Genomic DNA, 16895 nt, shown 5'->3' with positions numbered 1-16895 from the left:
AGTTTACATACACTTCAGTTGGAGTCATTAAAACTCATTTTTCAACCACTCCACAAATGTCTTGTTAACAAACCATAGTTTTGGCAAGTCGGTAAGGACATCTACTTTGTGCATGACACAAGTAATTTTTCCAACAATTATTTACAGACAGATTATTTCACTTATAATTCACTGTATCACAATTCCAGTGGGTCAGAAGTCTCCATACGCTAAGTTGACTGTGCCTTTAAACAGCTTAGAAAATGCCAGAAAATGATGTCATGGCTTTAGAAGCTTCTGATAGGCTAATTGACATATTTTGAGTCAATTGGAGGTGTACCTGTGGATATATTTCAAGGCCTACCTTCAACCTCAGTGCTTATTTGCATGACATCATGGGAAAAATCTAAAGAAATCAGCCAAGACCTCAGAAAAAGTCTGGTTCGTCATTTGGAGCAATTTCCAAACGCCTGAAGGTACCACATTCATCTGTACAAACAATAGTACGAAAGTATAAACACCATGGGACCACACAGCTGTCACACCGCTCAGGAAGGAGACGCGTTCCGTCTCCTAGAGATGAACGAGTTTTGGTGTGAAAAGTGCAAATCAATCCCAGAACACCAGCATAGGACCTTGTGAAGATGCTTGAGTAAACCGGTAAAAAATATCTATATCCACAGTAAAACAAGTCCTATATTGACATAACCTGAAAGGCCGCTCAGCAAGGAAGAAGCCACTGCTCCAAAACCGCCATTAAAAAGCCAGACTACGGTTTGCAAATGCAAGTAGCTTGTGGACAAAGATTGTACTTTTTGGAGAAATTTCCTCTGGTCTGATGAAACAAAAATAGAACTGTTTGGCCATAATGACCATCGTTATGTTTGGAGGAAAAAGGGGGAGGCTTGCAAGCCGAAGAACACCATCCCAACAGTGAAGCACGGGGGTGGCAGCATCATGTTGTGAGGGTGCTTTGCTGCAGGAGGGACTGGTGCACTTCACAAAATCATAAGGTAGGAAAATTATGTGGATATATTGAAGCAACATCTCAAGACATCAGTTAAAGCTTGCTCACAAATGGGTCTTCCAAATGGACAATGACCCAAGCATATTTCCAAAGTTGTGGCAAAATGGCTTAAGTACAACAAAGTCAAGGTATTGGAGTGGCCATCACAAAGCTATGACCTCAATCCTATAGAAAATGTGTGGGCAGAACACATTTTGTGTGAGAGCAAGGAGGCCTACAAACCTGACTCAGTTACACCAACTTGTGGAAGGCTACCCAAAACGTTTGAACCAAGTCAACCAATTTAATAGGCAATGCTACTAATTTCTAATTGAGTGTATGTAAACTTCTGACTCACTAGAATGCGATGAAAGAAATAAAAGCTGAAATGAATCATTCTCTCTACTATTATTCTGACATTTCACATTCTTAAAATAAAGTGGTGATCCTAACTGACCTAAGACATGGAATTTTTCCTAGGATTAAATGTCAGGAATTGTGAAAAACTGGGTATAAATGTATTTGGCTAAGGCGTATGTAAACTTCCGACTTCAACTGTATATACAGTCCATTCGCAAAGTATTCAGACCTCTTCACTTTTTCCACATTTTGTTGCGTTACAGCCTTATTCTAAAATGGATGAAATATGATTATTTTCTCATCATTCTACTCACACTACCCCATAATGACAAAATGAAAACAGGTTTTTAGAAATGTTTGCAAATGTACAAACAAAAAGAAACTGAAATACATGACCTAAATCAGTATTCAGACCCTTTGCTATGAGAATCGAAGTTCAGATCAAGTACATCCTCTTTCCATTGATCATCCTTGAGATGTTTCTACAACTAGATTGGAGTCCACCTGTGGTAAATTCAATTGATTGGACATTATTTGGAAAGGCATACACGTGTCTATATAAGGTCCCACAGATGACATGAGGTCAAAGGAATTGTCGGTAGCGCTCCGAGACAAGATTGTGTAGAGGCACAGATCTGGCGAAAGGTACCAAAAAATGGTCTCCATCATTCTTAAATGGAAGAAGTTTGGAACCACCAAGACTCCTCCTAGTGCTGGCCACCCAACCAAACTGAGCAATCAGGGGAGAAGGGCCTTGGTCAAGGAAGGGACCCAGGTGGTCACTCTGACAAACACCAGGGTTATTCTGTGGAGATGGGAGAACCTTCTAGAAGGACAACTGTCACTACAGCATTCCATCAATCAGGCCTTTATGGTAGTGGCCAGATGGAAGCTACTCCTCAGGAAAAGGAAAATGACAGCTTGCTTGGAATTTGCACCTGAAAGACTCTCAGACCATGAGAAACAAGATTCTCTGGTCTGATGAAACCAAGATTGAAGTATTTGAATGCCAAGTGTCACGTCTGGAGGAAACCAGGCTCTGCTCATCACCTGGCCAATACCATTCCTACGGTGAAGCATGGTGGTGGCAGAATCATGCTGTGGGGATGTTTTTTTAGCGGCAGGGCCTGGGAGACTAGTCAGGATCAAGGGAAAGATGAATGAAGCAAAGTACAGAGAGATCCTTGATGAAAATCTTCTCCTGAGCGCTCAGGATCTCAGACTGGGGTGACGTTTCACCTTCAGGACAGGACAACGACCCTAAACACATAGACAAGACAACGCAGGAGTGGCTTTCAGACAAGTCTCAATGTCCCTCAGTGGCCCAGCCAAAGCCTGGACTTGAACCCAATCTAACCTCTCTGAAGAGACCTGAAAATAGCTGTGCAGCGACGCTCCCCATCCGACATGACAGAGCTTGAGAGGATCTGTAGAGATTGTGAGAAACTTCCCAAATACAGGTGTGCCCAGTATGTAGCGTCATACCCAAGAAGACTCGAGGCTGTAATCACTGCCAAAGATGAGTAAATGGTCTGAATACTTATGTAAACGTAATATACATTTTTTATTTTGAAAACATTTGCAACAAATGCAAAACATTTTTTTGCTTTGTCATTATGAGGTGTTGTGTGTAGATTGAGGGAAAACAACTATTTAATCCATTTTAGAATAAGGCTGTAACGTAACTATGGCTTGTGATGTTCTTTTTAGATTTGTTTTACATATGTGTTTAGTGTTTTATACAGACAGTAGCTATGCAATATAAGTGTTCTATTTAATTCAGTTTTTTTGTTTGTTATTTTCAGACAATCCGAGTCTCGTCAGCCATGTTCCTATAACAATCCAGGTGTTGGATGTAAATGACAATGCTCCCTACATAGCAAGAGATGATGAGATCATTGTGTGTGAAACCTCCAGGGCAGGACAGGTGAGTATCTTTCATTAAACACACCTCCCTCCATCTTTTCAGCTATTTTCCACTTTACTCCCCCTCTCTCTCCCACCTTCTCTCCCGTGAGATCATATTCTCCCTTCTTCAACTGTTGTCTTTTAAAACCTCTTATCACGAACTCACATGCATGCAGTCACACACATTCTCCCACAGACATACACGCACAGACACACACAGTACACACACATACCCTCTCTGCCTTTGTTGTGTGTTTGACACCATCAGGAATGGATTTATCTGTGGTGCTGCAGACTTTTGCAGCCTCTTGAACCCATAAATTATTCAGCATGTACCAATTTCTCCACAAGCAGATAGGAGCTGCATTAAGCGCGACAGAGCCAGATTGCAGAAAATGTTTATCATCTCGCATTCAAATTTGGCCCGTGTCCAGCAAACCACGACTGCTCAGATTCACATCGCAATAGCATTCTCTCTTCATATTTTTCCCCTTGAATGAAGATTACTAAACAGGCTGCAGCATATAATCAGTTAGCTGCCTGAAGGCGACAGATGATGCATGCTAAGATGCCGAGGCTCTTTTTCCAAAACTGCAACAAATTACATTAAATTAAAGTAACTTTCAGGAAATGTGGCTTGATGGATGGTAAAATATGCTGTTATGTTCATCGAAAGGAAGTAAATTATTATTTAGTTGAGAACTAATTGTACTTTTTTTAGGGCCACACACAATCATTGCCTCGACAGCTAATTCTGTATTTCCAAAGCTTAGTGTATTACTGTATCCGGGGCAGCAGGGTAACCTAGTGGTTAGAGTGTTGGACTAACCTGGTCCAACTTTGGACTAGTAACCGAAAGTTCCCCAAGTTCAAATCCTCGAGCTGACAAGGTACAAATCTGTCGTTCTGCCCCTGAACAAGCAGTTAACGCACTGTTCCTAGGCTGTCATTGAAAATAAGAATTTGTTCTTAACTGACTTGCCTAGTTAAATAAAGGTAAAATACATTTTTTTAAATCCTACCAAAAGTTTAGGAATGCTTCTTATAGACTGACAATGCTATAGTGGAGTGTAGGTACAGTAGCCAGGTGATTAACCACCAGGCAGTGGTGTAAAGTACTGAAGTAAAAATACGTTAAAGTACTACTTGAGTAGTTTTTGGGGGTATCTGTACTTACAACTGATTTTTTGACAACTTTTACTTTTACTTCACTACATTCCTAAAAACAATCATGTATTTTTTACTCGTTTCATGTTGAATGCTTAAGAGGACAGGAAAATGATCAATTTCACACACTTGTTAAGAGATCATCCCTGGTCATCCATACTGCCTCTGATCTGGCGGATTAACCAAAAACAAATGCTTCATTTGTAAATTATGTCTGAGTGTTGGAATGTGCCCCTGGCTATACGTAAAATAAAAAATGAATTTGAAATTATTTATACTTTTGATACTTATGTATACTTTGAAATTACATTTATTTTTGATACTTGAAAAGTATCAAGTATGGCAGTTGGGTACTTTTTCCACCACTGCCACCAGGGCCGTGCAGAGACCATTCAGAGGGCAGGTGCTGACCCATTGAAAAACTCTGACCCATTGCTGACAGGTGTATAAAATCAAGCACACAGCCATACCATCTCCATAGACAAACATTAGCAGTATAATGGACTTAATGAAGAGCTTAATGACTTTCAACGTGGCACCGTCATAGGATTCCACCTTTCAACAAGTCAGTTAGTCAAATTTTGGCCCTGCTAGAGCTGCCTCGGGTCAACTGTAAGTGGTAGTTCACACAAGCTCACAGCACGGGACCGCCGAGTGTTGAAATGCGTAAAAATGGTTTGTCCTTGGTTGCAACATTCACTACCAAGTTCCAAACTGCCTCTGGAAGCAACTTCAGCACAATAACTGCTCATCAGGAGTTTCATTAAATTAGTTTCCATAGACGAGCAGCCACACACAAGCCTAAGATCACAATGCGCAATGCAAGCGTCGGCTGGAGTGGTGTAAAGCTCACTGCCATTGGACTCTGGAGCAGTGACCTGCACAGAGCCTTGACCTCAACCCCATCGAACACCTTTGGGATGAATTGGAACGGCGACTACGAGCCAGGCCTAGTCACCCAAATTTAGTGCCTGACCTCACTAATGCTCTTGTGCCTGAATGGAAGCAAGTCCCTGCAGCAATATTCCAACATCTAATGGGAAGCCTTCCCAGAAGACTGAAGGCTGTTATAGCAGCAAAGTGGGTACCAACTGAGATGTTCGACGAGCAGGTGTCCACATATATGTATATACCACCACCCAAAAGGGCACTTGGCGAGTGGGAGGGCAAATGTGTAACCGATGTGAAATGGCTAGCTATTTAGTGGTGGTGCGTGCTACTAGTGTTTCAATCGGCGACGTCAACTGCTCTGAGACCTTGTAGTAGTTGTTCCCCTTGCTCTGCAAGGGCCGTGGCTTTTGTGGAGCAATGGGTAATGATGCTTTGAGGGTGACTGTTGTCGTTGTGTGCAGAGGGTCCCTGGTTCGAGCCCAGGTTAGGGCGAGGAGAGGGACGGAAGCAATACTGTTACATCGGCACAGGTAGACTCCTATCTGTGCATGTACCTGGTAACCACTACAATTCGTGAATTGTCCATATGAGAGTTTTTCACTCAGGTCACCTGCTGACGGAAGCCAGTCTTTTTTATGAACTGACAATACATCAGGGACAATGCTGTTAGAGACAGGTCATATGCCCTAGCTCAGATCTATACTCCTGTCTGGAAAAAGGCTGCATGTGGAACAATGGCACGTCCTAATGGAATAGCTAACAGAAAGGGAGGGAGGGTTAAAGACGTGTTCAGTCAGATAGTCTTTACTATGATATGAAAGTATATTGTGAGTTGACTTACTTAACTTATTCCTATTATATTTAGCTGCTTGTGGAGCAGTACATAATGTACTATTTGTGTATATATATATATTTCATAGTTTTGATGTCTTCACTATTATTCTACAATGTAGAAAATAATTAAAAATAAAGAAAAACCCTGGAATGAGTAGGTGTGTCCAAACTTTTGACTGGTACTGTATATTATGTATATTATATTATGTATATTGATTTTTCTTTTGACTGGTACTGTATATTATGTATATTATATATATATATATATATATATATATATATATATATATATATATATATATACAGTACCAGTCAAAAGTTTGGACACACCTACTCATTCCAGGGTTTTTCTTTATTTTTACTATTTTCTACATTGTGGAATAATAATGAAGACATCAAAACTATGAAATAACACATATGGAATCATGCAGTAACCAAAAGTGTTAAACAAATCCAAATAGATTCTACAAAGTAGCCACCCTTTGCACAGCTTTGCACACTCTTGGCATTCTCTCAACCAGCTTCACCTGGAATGCTTTTCAAACAGTCTTGAAGGAGTTTCCACATATGCTGAGCACTTGTTGTCTGTTTTTCCTTCACTCTGCGGTCCAACTCATCCCAAACCATCTCAATTGGGTTGAGGTCGGGTGATTGTGGAGGTCAGGTCATGTGATGCAGCACTCTATCACTCTTATTTTGGGCAAATAGCCCTTACACAGCCTGGAGGTGTGTTGGGTCATTGTCCTGTTAAGAAACGAATGATAGTCCCGCTAAGCACAAACCAGATGGGATGGCATATCACTGCAGAATGCTGTTGCAGCCATGCTGGTTAAGTGTGCCTTGAATTCTAAATAAATCACAGACAGTGTCACCAGCAAAGCACCCACACACAATCACACCACCTTCTCCATGCTTCACGGTGGGAACCACACATGCAGAGATCATCCGTCTACCTTTGCTGCATCTCACAAAAATGTCACATTTGGACTCATCAGAACAAAGGACAGATTTACACTGGTCTAATGTCCATTGCTCATGTTTCTTGACCCAAGCAAGTCTCTTCTTCTTATTGGTGTCCATTAGTAGTGCTTTCTTTGCAGTAATTCGACCATGAAGGCCTGATTCACGCAGTCTCCTCTGAACAGTTGATGTTGAGATGTGTCTGTTACTTGAACTCTGTGAAGCAGTTATTTGGGATGCAATTTCTGAGGCTGGTAACTCTAATGAACTTATCCTCTGCAGCAGTGGTAACTCTGGGTTTTCCTTTCGTTTGGCGGTCCTCATGAGAGCCAGTTTCATCATAGCTTTTGATGGTGTTTGCGACTGCACTTGAAGAAACTTTCAAAGTTCTTGAAATGTTCCACATTGGCTGAATGTCATGTCTTAAAGTAATGATGGACTGTCATTTCTCATTGCTTATTTGAAATTGTCTTGCCATAATATGGTCTTTTACCAAATAGGGTTATCTTCTGTATACCATCCCTACCCTGTCACAACACATCTGACTGGCTCAAATGCATTACGAAGGAAAGAAATTCCACAAATTAACTTTGAACAAAGCACACCTGTTAATTGAAATGCATTCCAGGTGACTACCTCATGAAGCTGGTTGAGAAAATGCCAAGAATGTGCAAAGATGTAATCAAGGCAAAGGGAGGCTATTTTGAAGAATCTCAAATATAAAATATATTTTGATTTAACACTTTTTTTGGTTACAACATTATTCCATGTGTGTTATTTCATAGCTTTGATGTCTTTACTATACAATGTAGAAAACACTAAATATAAAGAAAAACCCTTGAATGTGTGTGTCAACTTTTGACTGGTACTACATATATATATATAATATATACATACTGTACATACATATAGACACACACCCATTTCCCTCTCCCTCTCTTCCCCAAACTCCTCTCCCTCTTCTCTGACAGGTGATCCAGACAGTGAGGCCATCAGACAAGGACAACTTTGCAAATGGGCGATTCTCGTTTGCCCTGCCAATTGACCTTCCAGTCAATCCTAATTTCACCCTGAAGGATAACGAAGGTAGGCTTTGTGTGGCAATTAAAAAAATGTGCACAACATTTTGTTCAACCACCAGGGATTCTGGGTGTGGACAGATATTTGTGTCAGATACTCTGGAGTGGCATTACACAAATATATCTAGTGGCGTTTGTTGTCTAACAGCCCCGTTTACACTTTCTCCTCCCTCAAGACATATTTTAATATAAAAGCGAAGGACCTGCAGGGGTGTTTCCTTGGTAACAGACAATCATTTTCTTCGTCCTTATTTTAGCTTAAAGCTACTTGGCTGAATTCAGAGAGAACACTGTTTTATTTTTTTTATTTCCTTGTCTGAAAGCTCAATAGCTCCATTGGCAGATCAGGGAAAATCTCGAGATTAAGGTAGACTTCCAAGACGGATGACAAAAACCTGAAAGATGCCAGACAGAGGCAGTGAGCTTCCACTGAGTTTTGTATCAGCGCTCTGTGCTCTCGGTGGTGGTGTAGCCTAACACTTAGCTTTTATCCCTTCCCCAACTGGCCCTGTTTTCCCTCAGGCGCTTGTTCAGTGAAACCACATTTCCACTGATGTGCATTATGCCTATGTTTACACAGGAGCACCAGGTAGTACTCCTCAGCTAGAGCTAAAAGGAACACTGCTGCATCAGTGCACTGATTGGGTGGTAGTAGGATACTCTAGCTCCCTCAGGCTGTGGAATCTAGTAGATGTGGTTGTTATGTTTTGCTTTTGAAAGGTTTTGATTTCCAAAATTATTTAATATATAATCAGTGCCCTGGGGTTAGTCTGGATGATTTCCTGACGTTCACCAACTGATAGTCATGATTGATATTGCCAGAAATGCCTTGTGAATGAGGTAGAATTTTACAGACCTACAGCAGCTTACTCTCCAGGATGTGTTAGAGAGAAAGATAATAATCTATGATTTCCTCTGCTGTAATCATAATCATTTGGAGGAAGAAAGAAGCTGGGAGGTGGCTTTATATTCTATTGTCTCCCAAGTGGAGGATGAAGGAGAGATATATTTGGTCTTTTTTGTTTACCTGTTTCCTCTCAGTGGGCGAGGAGGTACAGTAATGAATTTTGACTTGAAGCTTGTGGGCCAGCGCCCCTGCATGCCAATAGGAATCCTATGTAAATGAACGCTTCCTCCTATGCACCTTCCCATGGGCTCGCTCTGTTGGAATACATTTGTTGATATCCAGAAGGTTGGCCCCTCCTCCTCCCCCCACCCCTCTTTCCCTGTCTCTTACCATCCCAAGTGACATGCTTTATCATGGCTCTGTGCGCCTGGGGGAAAATGAATCTGTATTGTGAAGAGGAGGGCCGTGATTGTGCATACAAAAGTGTGGCTCTGGGCCGTGAAAATGAAAATCTGCTGGAGCCTCTCCAGAATGAGAAAAGCTATGGCAACAGCCGTGCTGGGCTGGATAGAATACTGTTGGCCGGTTTTAATAAAGCCTGAAGAGGCAGTCGCTATCTGTCCCCAGTCTTTTCTAATAGATAGCAGTGGGAATGAATGGGGAACTATGGGCATCCTCTGCAATGTTGGAGAAAACTCCCCATATCTCAGGGCAAGTTATTTGTTGTACTGGTCTTCTGTTCTCCGTGGTTGCATATGTTATTTCAGGGGGAAAACAGGTCAGGGCAATGTTCCTTTAGATGGTATATTTTGGAAAAGTAGATAAAATGATGAAAATACACTACATTTTGTAGTAATGTTTGTATCAATACTTATAGGGACTTTTTGTCAATACAATTATACATCCAGTGTATTTTAAATTTTGTCATTCTGCTCCAGACAACACTGCCAGCATCATGGCGCAGAGGCGTCAGTTCAGCCAATCGGAGCAGGATCTCTACCAACTTCCTGTGGTTGTGAAGGATGGAGGAGAGCCTGTCCTGAGCAGCACCTCCACCTTGAACCTCCGGGTGTGTGTCTGCCAGAGAGGAGGAGGTGGCAGCAGCAGGGTGAAGGCCTGCCGAGTCCCGGCCTTCCTCTCCACAGCAGGCCTGAGCACCGGGGCCTTCATCGCCATTTGCTCTGCATCATCATCCTGCTGGGTAAGAGACAAGAGAGCGGGGGGATATGGCATGGTAGGGAAGAGAAGATGGGAGAGAAGGGGGGGGGGGAAAGAGGAAGGGAGAAAGAGGGAGGGCTAGAGATGGAAAAGGAGAGATATTCTTGCCTGTGTATGTGTTTAGTCAGCCGCTTAGAGCCACACTCCAGAGCTGGGGGAGGGGGAGAGAGAGAGACCTTCTTGCCTTGAGGTAGAGATAATGAAAGGCTTCACACCAGCTGGAGGAGTAACTCTGGCTGATTTGTTTCCAGCAGCTAAGGCCACAATTCCACTCTCAAATCGATGCATTGGAGAATAGGGTGTGCATTTTGAGCCTGTAATGACATATTGTAAGTCGCTGTGGTCTTGTCCCATCTCCTCTGTCCTGTACTGTAGCCATCGTGGTGCTATTTGTCATCCTGCGGAGCAAAAAGGGCAAGAAGGAGCCGTTAATCATCTCTGAGGAGGACGTCCGGGAGAACGTGGTCACATACGATGACGAGGGCGGGGGCGAGGAGGACACAGAGGCGTTTGACATCGCAGCACTGCGGAACCCCGCCAGGGCGGAACGGAGGAGGCTGCGGCGGGAGGTAAGGCCGGGGACGGAGGGTTGGCTGGTGGCCTGTGGGCCCCAGAGCCCATCCCTGGTTCTGCTGGATACAGAGGATATGCACCATGTCATTAGACAGAAAGTGGTGGAAGCTGACAGGGACACCAGCGGGCCGCCCTATGACTCCCTCCAGACTTACTCGTACGAGGGCCGTGGCTCTCCCACGGGGTCGGTCAGCTCTCTGGGGCTGGCCCAGGTCGTGCCCCCTGAACTCAGCTACAGTGACCTGGAGGACTGGGAGCCGGAGGGTCACACACTGTCCAGACTGTTCGAGACAGAACTCTCTGAGACAGAACAGAGCATAGCCCTGTAAAACATCTCTCCTCTTCAATCCCGTTAAAGGTTAACCTAACAATACAGAGCTAATTGGAGTTATACAACTTGTTTTGTTGTGGAATTGACTGTAATTTTACACTGGGCTCTGACAAGTGAAGTGGGGGAAATTATTAACATTTTTTGATTAAAACAAACCCCCAAAATCCTGAAGTTGTTTAAAAAAGGAAACTATTTTCCCTAGTGTATATTTTTATTGATAAATAAAGGTCAATGATTCTGGATAAGTGAATTAATATGCAAGTTGTGTGTCATGATGTATAATGTGTCCGGTTCCTTAGTACCATTGCGGTAAGTCTCTGGGTCAGTATTCATAAAGTATCTCAGAGTACGAGTACTGATATATAATCAGTTAGGTCCCCTCAGTCCATATTATCATGATCATTATGATCTAACAGGCCAAACTGATCTTAAATCAGCACTCCTACTCTGAGACGCTTTCTGAATATGGGCACTACAACAGTAACCAACAGTCTTTCAACTCTTTCTTTAGTTAACCAATCTAAATTTGTGTACAGCTCCCCAAAACTACATCAGAGGACCAGAGCAACTTTTAATTGGGAAACAACACCATTCTATGAATGATAATTGGATCCAAATGCTTTGGTGTGCAGCTTTTTATCACTTCCCGGGGATTTATAAATCAGCTGTGAAAAGGTCTTGTTTCCCGCTCAGTCTTGATCAATTCCCAGGAGAGCCCAGCTCCATAAAAAAAGTCAAGAAATCGTTCCTTAATGTCTTTAATAATAACAGGCGATGAGGGGACTCCTATTTGAATTACTGGGCTATTTTTACAATACAATATTAATCATGGTTTCATGTTCTTATAAAACAGGAATAAGGATAATCAAGTAAGATCTTATCCATTAACTCACACTATGTCGTATATATCCTATTGAAATGATAATGTGTCATGACACTACTTCCATTTCATTGAATATGACAATAAGGCTTATCAGCCCATAATACTATTCCACACCCACCAACAATAATACACAATATGCTGCATTGCAAACATTCCTACTGTGCTGCTTATTCACAGCAAGATAATTAAGGAAGATGTGTGTGTACTTACTCCTTTGAAAACAACTGTGACCCCCCCCAAGAAAAGAATAATTCTGTTGCCATAATGGTTGTTAGATTATGAATAATGCATTACTATATAATTGCATTCTATCTGAGAAGGATGTTTAAAGGTTATGGAGGGTAAATAGCATCTCTGCGGCCTCCACAAATGTGATTACTTGTCCAGTTTCTTTTACCCATAAAGGAAACCCACCAGATGAACTGTTATGACAATTTTGCTTAAACTTGTCGGATCGTCAAAGAGCTGATGATAAAAGGAGAATCCTGGTCAATCCCAGGCAATACATTCTAATACAGTATAGATTCCTGTATCTTAGCGTTAGATGATGCTACATACTGTACTTCCTCATGAATTAAAGGGTCTATCATCAGTTGCTACATCAGTTTTTGGACTTATAAAGTAATGTACCCAATGATTCTTGAAGAATATACACTACATGAACAAAGTATGTGGACGCTTGCTCGTCAAACATCTCATTCCAAAACCAAAATCATGGGCATTAATATGGAGTTGGTCCCCCCCTTTGCTGCGATAACAGCTTCCACTCTTCTGGGAAAGCTTTCCACTAGATGTTGGAACATTGCTCCGGGGACTTGCTTCCATTCAGCCACGAGCATTAGTGAGGTCGGGCACTGATGTTGGGCGATTAGGCCTGGCTCGCAGTCGGCATTCTAATTCATCCCAAAGGTGTCCCTGCCATACTACAGCTTTGGTGGCTGTATGCATAAGATCCAATGAGTAGAATAGTTGCCTTTTTGTAATAGGTCTACTGTTAAAGGGATAGTTTGCCCAAATGACAAAATATCATATTGGTTTCCTAACCCTGTAAGCAGACTATGGACAAGGTATGACAGCAATCCATGCTTTGGTTTAGTTTCCCTGTCACTGTTTCTGCATGCTAATGTTTTAGTCATGGTACTGATAATAGCATTTTTCGCACATCATGTTTAAATCAACTATAAGTGACTATGTTGAGCTACAAAGTCAATTTTCTGATTATGTGGACATAATGCGCAGGATTTGTGCCACATATGCTAAAACGTTAGCATGTGGAAACAGTGCCAGGGAAACTAAACCAAAGCATGGATTGCTGTCATACCTTATCCATAGACTGCTTCCAGGGTAAAATCTTAAATCAAAACAAATGTTTAGCTTGATGAAGGCAAGGTGTTATAAATCATATTAAAAAAAATAATTCTGCATGGAACACAACTTGCCATTGTTGCCACAAGCTTAAAATAGTCCAGGTTTCTGAGTTTGTTTACCTGGGGGATTTTATAAATATCTACTACTTTACAGCCCTTGTCACTTTACCTCCATCTCTATCATAAGACTAGCTGCTGTAGCGCCTGAATCCTGTCTTTCTTTCAGACAGCACTGTATACTGTAGCTACACACTCTCCTATTGTGCAAATTGATTAGACACACGTTTAACTACAAAAGTAGACCATGGACGAATGCAGGATGTCACATGCATGTATTTCATTTGATCCACCTCTGCATAAGTAGTTAGGGGAAATCAAACAGTGATGAGCTGTTCTACTACATAGACCAAGGCTGGAGTGCTGTAATTCCCCATGCTGACTGACAGCTACAGCGGTACTGGAGCTACGGCAAAGACATTCTCCATGCTTCTGTTAGACATGACTGCTGGTATTAGAAATAGTAACCTACATAATTGTCTGTCACTATTGGCATTTGGATGAGAGGCAAATACTATCCTTCTCTGTAAATAGAGGGTCATTACTTACAGGGATGGTTACAGCCTCTGGGGGGATTTTGTTTTTTCCATAATTCTGTTGAACAACTACCAGAACCACCTACTGAAAAGATACTTGTATGGTATATCTGATTATTATTCATGAACATTTACATTTAAAAGGACCATGGGTCTCCACAATCTACTAAGACACACTTACTTGGAATGGTGGTGTTCCTAACCAAATACAGTGGTGGAAACAAATAATTTACAAAAATTGAATAATTGGATCTGGCCCACCATTCCAGAAACAATATGTTGCTGTTGCATGTTGACTCTGCCATGCCATCAGTCATCAGCGAGGTAATTCATCTGAGGATGGTTTGTAATTCCAACCTTCATACTCAATCTGTGAACTCCATTCATCAACACCCACTTTCCTCTCCCCATCATATGGAACACCCTGAGGTGGGCTGTTTGAAGCACAAACGGACCTCATATGGTCTTAACAAGTTTGACACCATAGTAAACCTTTGCATAACTCCTCACACGCTGTGCGGAGGAAAACATCTATTGATACCAAAACACCATCTGGGTGGGAAGTATGTTTCTGCATACTGCACATTACACATTGTTTCAATGATCAAACTAGAAGGTACAGAAGTCTAGAAAATATTACGAGCCACTAAGATGTACTGTACAGGATGTATGCAATTATATCTTACATGATTAAATCTCCATATTTCTGCAGCAAAGTGTGCAGTCAGGTAAAATATTAGTGCTTTTGCTCCATTGAAATCTAGGCGAGGCAAATAGTTCAAATGATCTGCACCAGTGGAGGCTGCTCAGAAGAGGAAGAGGGGGACCATCCCCCTCAGTGAATTTCTGAAAAATAAAAATAGTGAAACATTAAAGAAAGTTCCTTTCCAGATAAAACTATACTAAACATATTCACATCACCAAATAATTGATTAAAACACACTGTTTTGAAATGAAGGTCTACAGTAGCCTAAACAGCACTCTGTAGGGTAGAGCCATGTTGTGGATACCTTCTGTCCTCCTCTGGGTACATTGACTTCAATACAAAACCTAGGAGGCTCTCTGTTCTCACCCACTTCCATAGACTTATACAGTAATTATAACTTCCGGAGGACGTCCTCCAACCTATCAGAGCTCTTGTAGCATGAACAGACATTTTGTCCACCCAATCAAAGGATTAGAGAAGGATTCTAGTACGGAAAGCATAAGCTAAAGCTGGCTAGCACTGCAGAGCTTAAAATGTGGTGGGTAGTTGACTCGGAGAGAAAGACAATAGTTTGAACAGTTTTTGACAAATTAATTTCTTCAAAAATTAAGATAAAGCATGAGAGAGAGCGAGCTAGCTATATTTTGTTGTATTCTTTTTCCACTTTCACTTACATAGCTAGCAAATGCAGATAGCTAGTTTAGCCTACTCAAACACCTGGCTCAAACAGAGAGGGATGCTATGTTACCTAGCTAGCTATGGCTATCCAGCATTGGAATTCTTCCAAGTCAAGGTAAGCTTTTGGTTTTATTAATTTATTGCCACCGGACCCACCTGTGTAACTGCTTGCTGACTGTACACTGTACTGCATGATTGTAGTGGGTTTACTAATGCATTAGTTATAGTAGTTATGTTGACTATGACGTTAGCTAGTATGGTGACAAAGAAAAAGTCTGTGTGTAGTGGTTAGCAGTTATGATATGAAGGTTTGGCTTGGATTTTTTTCTGCCTGGTCACATAGAGCTGATGTCCACAAGTGAATTGAAACGGTGAGAGGAGGAGAGTGCTTAGATGTGATTTATACAATGATCAAAGGGATCATGCTGTTTTTATGTGGCTGCTATGAAAGTGAACTGTGTTTGCATGTGATCAGTAACATAGTCATTCCATCGATTCTGTAGAAAAACGTTTCTTAAACGGAAGCAAACGGAACAAAACGGGGATAAACATAACTGAATTTGTCAAATAGAAACTCTAGTTTGCAACTTTTGGACAAATGATTACACCCGAGATCAGCTAAATGCAGACAAGCGTGTGCAAGGCGGTATTTAATGTCTGTCTTGATTACTCAAATTTCTCTCGACCTGTGCACCTACGTTGTAAACTTTTATTCATAGGCTAGGTTGTAGCAACCTCATGATGAGTATTGGGAAAAAATGTTGTATCATGTTACATTTAGCTGGTTGAATGAATGAATGACAGTCATCCAATATGCTGCTATAGAAATAAGGCCATCATCGTCCTCCCTCGTCTTAAACGGCAGCGACAGCCACTGATCTGCACATTGTTGATGTGCATGGGGCTCAGGGACCAGACCAAGACAGAGGGCGTAGGTAGGAGTAGCCATCTCTGGGGGGGCTTTGGCTCTTCGATATGGAAGCGTGTGCAGGGTATCCTGCTGCTTGGCCTTGAAGACAGACAGACACAATTGCATCGTGGCTGTCTGGGGGAGGAATTAGGAGTACTCTCTGGCATGTCTCCACAGCAGGGGACAGGGGACAGGGAGGGAAGAATGGCAGGCACAGAAGCAAGTCAGGTGGTTCAGACAGGATGGAGATGGAGTCTCTGATGAAGACTGACGCTAGGACAGGAAGACCGCACCAGACCAGCTCCAATGCATGGGGATACCTCACAGTAGCAATAGCATCCAGGTACAAGGTGGTCGGATGGTCAAAGGCCAACCATATGGAAAATGTATGCATGCACTTTAAGTTCCTTTGGATAAAAGCATCTGCTAAATGGCATATATTATTATAAATGATGATATTATATAGAGTATGTCATCCTCATGGATATCAGGACTATTCTGTGAGTTCTAGCTTTACATAGTGTACATGGCTCTAGTCTAAAGAACGTATAAACAAAAAATAAGTATGTAAGTCTATTGTATATCTAACACAAAAGAAGATGGGA

The 16895-nt window shown here is 41.8% G+C and overlaps 1 pseudogene; it reads left to right on the top strand.

Moving 5' to 3' along the window:
• LOC115103066 (cadherin-18-like) overlaps positions 1–11398 on the top strand; it is a 43073-nt pseudogene extending 31675 nt beyond the window's left edge.
• The last annotated feature ends 5497 nt before the right edge of the window (positions 11399–16895 follow it).

This window comes from Oncorhynchus nerka, linkage group LG20 (assembly GCF_034236695.1).
Source record: "Oncorhynchus nerka isolate Pitt River linkage group LG20, Oner_Uvic_2.0, whole genome shotgun sequence".
NCBI lineage: Eukaryota > Metazoa > Chordata > Actinopteri > Salmoniformes > Salmonidae > Oncorhynchus > Oncorhynchus nerka.
Note: the sequence above shows the minus strand (reverse complement) of the source record. Positions and strands in the feature narration are given on the sequence as shown.